The 7,119-nt window shown below is 40.8% G+C and overlaps 1 long non-coding RNA gene across 1 annotated transcript; it reads right to left on the bottom strand.

Annotated features, from left to right (window-relative positions):
- Window positions 1-477: 477 nt before the first annotated feature.
- LOC148315540 (uncharacterized) lies at window positions 478-6,513 on the bottom strand. Its single transcript, XR_015840839.1, has 3 exons — window positions 6,409-6,513; window positions 6,191-6,281; window positions 478-584 (listed from the first exon to the last, which is right to left on the bottom strand). It is a non-coding gene; the product is annotated as an uncharacterized LOC148315540 (long non-coding RNA).
- Between the last annotated feature and the right edge of the window lie 606 nt (window positions 6,514-7,119).

The raw sequence follows: 7,119 nt of genomic DNA on the forward strand, positions 1-7,119 counted from the left end.
TTGAGTCTTTTCTGACTAATTTTCAGTCGGATTCGTCAGAAGGGCACCGTGCAGTACGTGAAAATTAAAATAAAAACAAATTTTTGATTCCACTTGGCGGCGCTGTGTGTAAAACAAAATAATAACATTAAGATGTCTTCAGGTCGGGACGTTTTATTTACAGGTGAAGGTTTGGATTTTTAGGAGCATGTGCAGGGGAGTTATTAAGCATTCATTTATTTGTATTAGGTTCATTTTGTCTTCTTATTATTGATATTTGACTGATTCATTAAAAGCAGACATTTATGTTTTAGGTTAATTTTTTACCTGACATGTTTCGGCGAGTCTTTCGCCTTCTTCAGAGTGTCGCATGATGGTGTCTTGAGACCAGTCTTTATCAGCTGATGTTCCATGAGGGTGTGACTTACCTGTCAAAAAAATTAAAAAATCAGAGCAGTAAAAGAACAAGCACAACATGAACATTACAAATCAGCAATCACTGACCACTGCAAAAGGGAAAACCACATCATGGACCGGGAGAAGGGCAGGGTCATCCGCACAGAAGAGAACAAACTACAGCGCTGGATCAGAGAGGCCATTGAGATCTGCAAGCGAGGCATAAAAACCATGAACAGAGACAAGGGAGCCTTCATCCTCTCTACCACCTGGAGCAGCGTCTTGGCGGAGTGAATGGACAGCGGGGGGCGTGACTTGCCTTCATTCTTGTGACAGGTAAGGCACGCCTTCATGGAACATCAGCTGATAAAGACAGGTCACAAGACACCATCACAGGGTTCGAAGTTAACTTTAAAAACTGCTTGCCCATAGGGCAAGTGCCACTAAAATTTGCCTTGCCCGAGTGGCCAAATTACTTGCCCAACTTGGGCAAGTGACAATTTTTTTTCTCTTGCCCTGAGTGACTTTTTGTATGACAAAGTGTCTAATTACAAATTGCATGAATTTTTTGTTCGGACAGTTCCCGCCTAGAAAGAATTAAAAATACGTTACAATCATAAGGGTTGCTTATAGAAAAATGTATCATGTATTAACACATTAATTAGGTGTCTGCTGACCCAGGATTATGTTATTGTTACGTTATGTTATATATGAAAGAGAATGTGGAATGACACTGAACGATGGAAGGTGGAAGGATGTGGAAAGATTGTGAATGACATTGAATGATTTGGAATGACACTGAAAGATTTTGAATAATACTGAATGACACTGAATGAAGTAAAACTTTCTGGGAACGGGCCAATTCAAGATAGCTGCCGCACTGTGGGGGAGGCTTTGGTACCAAATTTGGAAAGAGACCCAAACGGTTGGGTCCATTTTATATCAGTGTGGGGGTGAAACGTTGGTCTCGGCGGAGCTGTCTGAATATTGGAGAAGTTAGAAGACAAAGTAAAACAGAACAATTAAAATCACTCTTCAAATACATATTGTTTGGTGGGCAGAGCATGATTTACAGCTCACCATTTTATTGCATGCACCAAGCATGTTATACATTTTTCTGTCCATGGGATGGCGTAGTCAAGAAAAATGAAGCATCTCGAAGCCCATTCGTGTGTGAAGTATTTCCCTGCAGGGCTTGGCTGCTTTATGGGGCTTCATTTTGCCATCACTAGTTTTAGATAGTTTTAATTTTTGAAAGAGCATTTTTGTTTTAGTATTAAGGTAGGCCAGAAATGGAATGAAATGCAGAGATAGAAATGACACAGGAAAAATTTGGCTAGAAGGGCTATAATTTTCATTAAAGCAGAGAAGAAAATAGAAACTACAAAAAACATTGATGTGTACTTGTCCACTTTAAGGTAGAACTGGTTGAAGTGAAATGAGTCACAAGATTGGAAAAATAGGAAATAAAATAGAATTAACATGTTCATTTTTGTGATAAGAAATTTGTGATTAGGTGAAAAGGGGAAAAAAAAGAGAATTACAGGCTTTTCAAATAAAACAACCTAATTTAAATTGGCCAACTTGTAAAATGGAAAAGAAAATTCTAAATTATGCACAGAAAGCATGAACGTGTTGGGCAGAAGGAAGGAAAAAGAAAAGAAAGAAAGGAGGAAGCAGTAAGTCTTGTTACAAAACATTAACTTTTCAGGACGAGTTGTGGTAGCAATGGAGGATCACGTGACGTAAAAAGTCAAACATAAAAGTGTGTGTAGAAGGAGTTCTACATCAACATGCGTTTTACTCATTAGGCCGTGATACACTGACAAAATTGGACTTCAATAGAATTAATAAGCACGGGCGAATTCAAACAAACGTCAAAACTTTAAAGGGGCGCATTGTCAGTGATAAGAAAGAGAAAAGATATTGCCAGACCACTTTTCTGTAAAAACTTTCCTTGGGACGCCTCGGTGACCCCCATTAAATCCCTGACCCTTCATAGATAAAGTTGAGGCCCAGTGCCTCTCAGGGCTGTAATTTATGTGGCAGAGAAAGGTCCAACAAGCCTTGGTAATCTTTAAAACAGTATCGTCATGGCCATGGAATGGGTTGTGTATGTTGGAACTTGTGAAGATACACTACAAGATTGTATCGACAAAGCATCTTAACGCACTACCAAATTATTATAAGCCATTTGAGCAAAACAGTGACTGCAAAAAATGACTTCATTAGCCTGGGTTACTGCAGGAACCAGGGCAAAATGAATTCATTTGCATATTTAGTCACAACAATTTGGATTTCGTGGCAGAGAACCACTTAGAGTGTGATTAAGAGCTTTCACTGCTGCTTTAAGGAATCAAAAAATTACATTCTTTTCCCACCACATTCACATTGCACGCCGGCCTAATTGTCACAGGGACACATTATACTGATAAGTTGCGGTGCATTTCAGCCCAGCGTCATTTTTTCCCCGCATCATCTAGGAGGCGCCACACGACTGTGGAGCCGTCCAAATTATCACCAAACCGCGACTTGACCTTCCTCCCGACTGGAGGAACTCAGACTTGTAACACAGACCAGGTGCGCATTCCAGACTGATAAGAAGTAAAAGTGTTTGAGAACCAAGGTCGCAGCCTGAAATCAAACTGACTTTTATGCGATGGGAGTACTAACATTGTGATACCAACGGATAAGAGATTGTTAGGATAAGCAGGAAGAGCGTAGGCGGGTGTGAGCTAATTAAAATTTGGGGTTTCCCATCTTGTATGAGTTGTATGGTTACAATGTGGACTGACAGTCAAGATAAATGTTCATGCGTTCTGTCGACATTGGGCTTTAAAAACCACAACAGGAAAAGAAAAGTTGTGCATAAAGCACGTCTAAAATAGTTATTTGTGAACGCAAAATTCACTTAACAGAAAATGACACAATTACAATTGGAAACTGCCTCGCCTTTATATCGACACAGCGCAGCTAAAAGGGAAAATGAACACACCCCCACACGCACACACACGCAGAAAATCAACTTGACAATTTGATCCCACGCCAGGGAAAAAGGTACCAGTAATTGAACGCACAAATTGGGAGAACAAAGGTGCAAACATTGCTGAGGACAGGATCAGCAAATTGGCAGATGGCAAATCCTGGCTGCCTAATTCATTGATTGGAAAAGTAATAAGAGTGACACACGAGCATAACCATGAGTCAAGAGAGGGGTAGTATGATATGAAATTGTTCCCACATACAGACTTTTCAACAAAAAACTTTTTTTTAGACAGTGTTATTTGTTTGAGATGCAATATTGTTTGGTTGTAATTCATATGTTTTCAAAATGGATTAAGTTGTTTCCGACAACATATGTTGATGCTAAAACAGTTGGAAAAAGTGTTGTGTAATCAAATTGTCAGGTTCAATCACCTAAGCATTCACTGAACATAGGCTAAATGAATGGAAGGAAGACAAGAGTTGATCTTTTACTCGCGAGGAGAACGAACAGAGGTGTGCTCAGTTACATCTCCAAATTCGTTCTGGAGCACACTCCGCCGAGCCCTCTATTTTATTAGGGAAGTCCCTAACAATACAATGTATTTGCACTAAGAGATGAAGGGGGGAGCACCAGCAGGAACATGTAAACATCTCAGACACAAGAGGAAAGACAGACATCAATGGCAGTCATCCACTGATTGAAAAGGCAGATATGCCCTTTTAGTGCTCTGGTACTAAAGTCTCAGTCCTTTTGTTTCAGAGGTGTGTCTCAGCACACCTCCTTTGATGTTGCAGACGTTGATCCAGTCTTCAGGCATCCGCTTCTCTGTGAAGTCTTCTCATCCATATGGTCAAACATGGGTCACGCTGTGGAACAATTCTTTTGCAATACTAATAGAGTAAAATATGGGATAAAATACATCTTCAACCTAACACAAATTATCCTGACATTTGGAATTTCAAGAAGTGATTTGAAGTGAAAATTATGCATTTTGTGAATGATGTTGTAACAAGTGGGACAGTTGTTGCAAAATTGACTCAAAGCGTCATTGTGCATACAGTCTGCAGGACTTGTGGAACGCACTAATGGGACTGTTAAGGGCAGACTTATCAAGAATATGAGGGAAAAAAAGGAGACAATGACCAGACTGTGTTTCAATCACAGCAATGAGGATAGTGCCAGCCGAAGTTAGGACACTATCCCCTATCGACTCTCAGGTTCATCAGAACCACCAGCGACTGGCACATCAGTCCCAGTACACATGGGAAACATGTTTTGCCCAAAAAAAAAAAAAAAAAAAAAAAAAGACGCAATTACTGGCCAGTGTGTTCTGATCCACAGAGAAATCACGTCCGTGTGGGAGACCAACTCTTCTTCAAGGTGCTGAAACGACTTCGTTGGGACAAGTGAATGCTGAGATGGCCCTCGCCAGATGATTGCAGTGACCCCGACGGCAGCAAAGGTCGCGGGGCGTGGCAGCTGGATCCACCAGTTGCAGTACAAGCTTCTCCGGTTTCCAGCTAAAGGCCGAGCAACGCGAATCCCTCGAACAGGAGCCCACCTGAGTCACAATATCGGACCACACGCACATCGGAACCGCACAACCAGCCACAGATACGAATGTTGAAGCCACAGAACAAAAAGATTAGATATTGTTTGGAAATTAATGACGTACATAAAGAATTTTAGCCTTGATTGGAGAACATTACTGCATTTACATTTTTAATAAAATGAAACAATTATTGATGTTATGACCACTACGAAGAATTTGAAAGACAATATATCGGGATAATTATGGTTTTCATTTTTGTTATGTGTAGTCTGTTCATGTTGCATTATTCTTATGACAAAGATGATTATTAACTGCATGTTTGTTGCCCAAATGTACCATTACAACCTGATTGATGTTGAGAATGACGAATTCGAACTGGACAATGACAAACTCGAACTGGACACTGAAACCTAAATAACACATGGACCCTTTTGCCCCTGCCCCCACACATGCACACACATACACCACACACGAAGATCCGGGAGGTAAAGACGGCTGTCCCCTCCTACAACGAGGCAAGGGCCTCCATCAAGTCGCCGCAGAGACAAGCTCTGCGTGGAGACAAGCTCTGCGTGGAGACAGTTTTGTTATTTTTCACTAGGTATATTGAAGTTTTTTTATGTTTTATTCCCAAGTGACCAACATACCATGAGAATCTCGTTCCACGCCGGAAGGGAGGAGGGGAATTTTGTCCCTACTGAGGGTTTTCGCCCCTCCACGGATGACCACACTGTTGTATGATTTCATTATGATGATCTGTCTTAAAGCCGTAAGGACATGATTTAAACCCACAAACGGGGGAATGTGAGATGGGATGAGGATATGTAAATAGTTTGTGTATTTCTAATCATGTTTTTATACACTATTTGTATCAGTTATAATTGCGCACACACACACAGACACTCACATTATTGCTTTAGCACACACGCGCACAACTGGAACACACGCACACACTTTAGTTTCGAATTCCTGACTGACTACTGTGGTTGATTGCTTCCTGCCTGCCTGCTAGAATTTCAGACAGACCTCCATTGTCTGCTTAGGTTGCTGATAAAAGACCGAACGGGTGGTAGAGAGTGAGAGAGAGTGCGCGAGATTGAACTGGCAAGACGCCTGCTTCACCTCCTGACTTCCTCTCCCATTCGCGAATGGTCAAAAACAAAACTCTAACTGGTTTGGTCTGGATTTATGCCACCTTCAGTCTAAAAATGGCGTCAGGACGTTTTAAACCTGACAGTTGCCTTGAGATCTCCGAGCTCGAACTGCCCTATTCCCACCTTGATCACAAGCTCCCATGAACCACTTGGACAGGGTTGCCTGTGTCCTTCTCGTTGATGTCCTTTGTGGCTCCATTCCTTTTCAGTGCTCCTAAAACAAAAAAGACAAGAAGCCAACTTAGTAAAGCTATTTAATGATTGTGAAACCTTATGGGACATGCTGAAATGTCTTCACACCACAATCCCTTAAAAAAAATAAAAAATAAAAAATATATTACCGTATAGAACATCAGAAAAAGGCAGGTCTCGGCGCTTGTTCTTGCTACGATGTCCAAAGAGATTGTACTTCAGAGACAGAGGATTTGTCATGATGAACGCCATCATTGTTCTGACACTATCGTCCAATCCACCAATACCTGCAACCATTATAACATGGGTGTCACTCGATCCAGATAATCATCACACACTTAAAAATATTTTGGCAGTTAAACTGGGTATGATAAACGTCACAGGAAAGGAATTGTCGATTAAGTGAACAGCTTCGGTAACGCCATATACACTCAAAGGGCAAGAGCCCAACATTCTACCAAAATGATTATGATTAGGGAGGTAACGATTCACTCAAGCCCCGATTCGATTTTTGATTTTCAGTTCTCGATTTCGATTCGATATTTTAATTGTTTTAAGTTGCTGCCACGTTTGTCTCTGTGCGCTCGTGTGATGCTGCAGCGATCCACAAACAAAATATGTCTATACGTCTTGTGCATTTTGAATGGAACCAAAAAACAATACACGATGCCAAATTGTACTATTATTATGAAACTGCCTATGAGTAGTAAAAGAAATACTTGTAAAAATATTTCACATTTTTAGAGCCCCAATACATTCTTTTAAATATAGAAGGGACTGAAATCATGTGAAAATTGAGTCTTTTTCTCAGTTTCCGACTTGGGGTGAACACATTCGGCTTATCATAGTTGCAGTTGACC

This window comes from Idiotropiscis lumnitzeri, unplaced genomic scaffold (genome assembly GCF_059441095.1).
Source record: "Idiotropiscis lumnitzeri isolate Australia: NSW breed Sydney's pygmy pipehorse unplaced genomic scaffold, RoL_Ilum_1.0 HiC_scaffold_106, whole genome shotgun sequence".
Lineage (NCBI taxonomy): Eukaryota > Metazoa > Chordata > Actinopteri > Syngnathiformes > Syngnathidae > Idiotropiscis > Idiotropiscis lumnitzeri.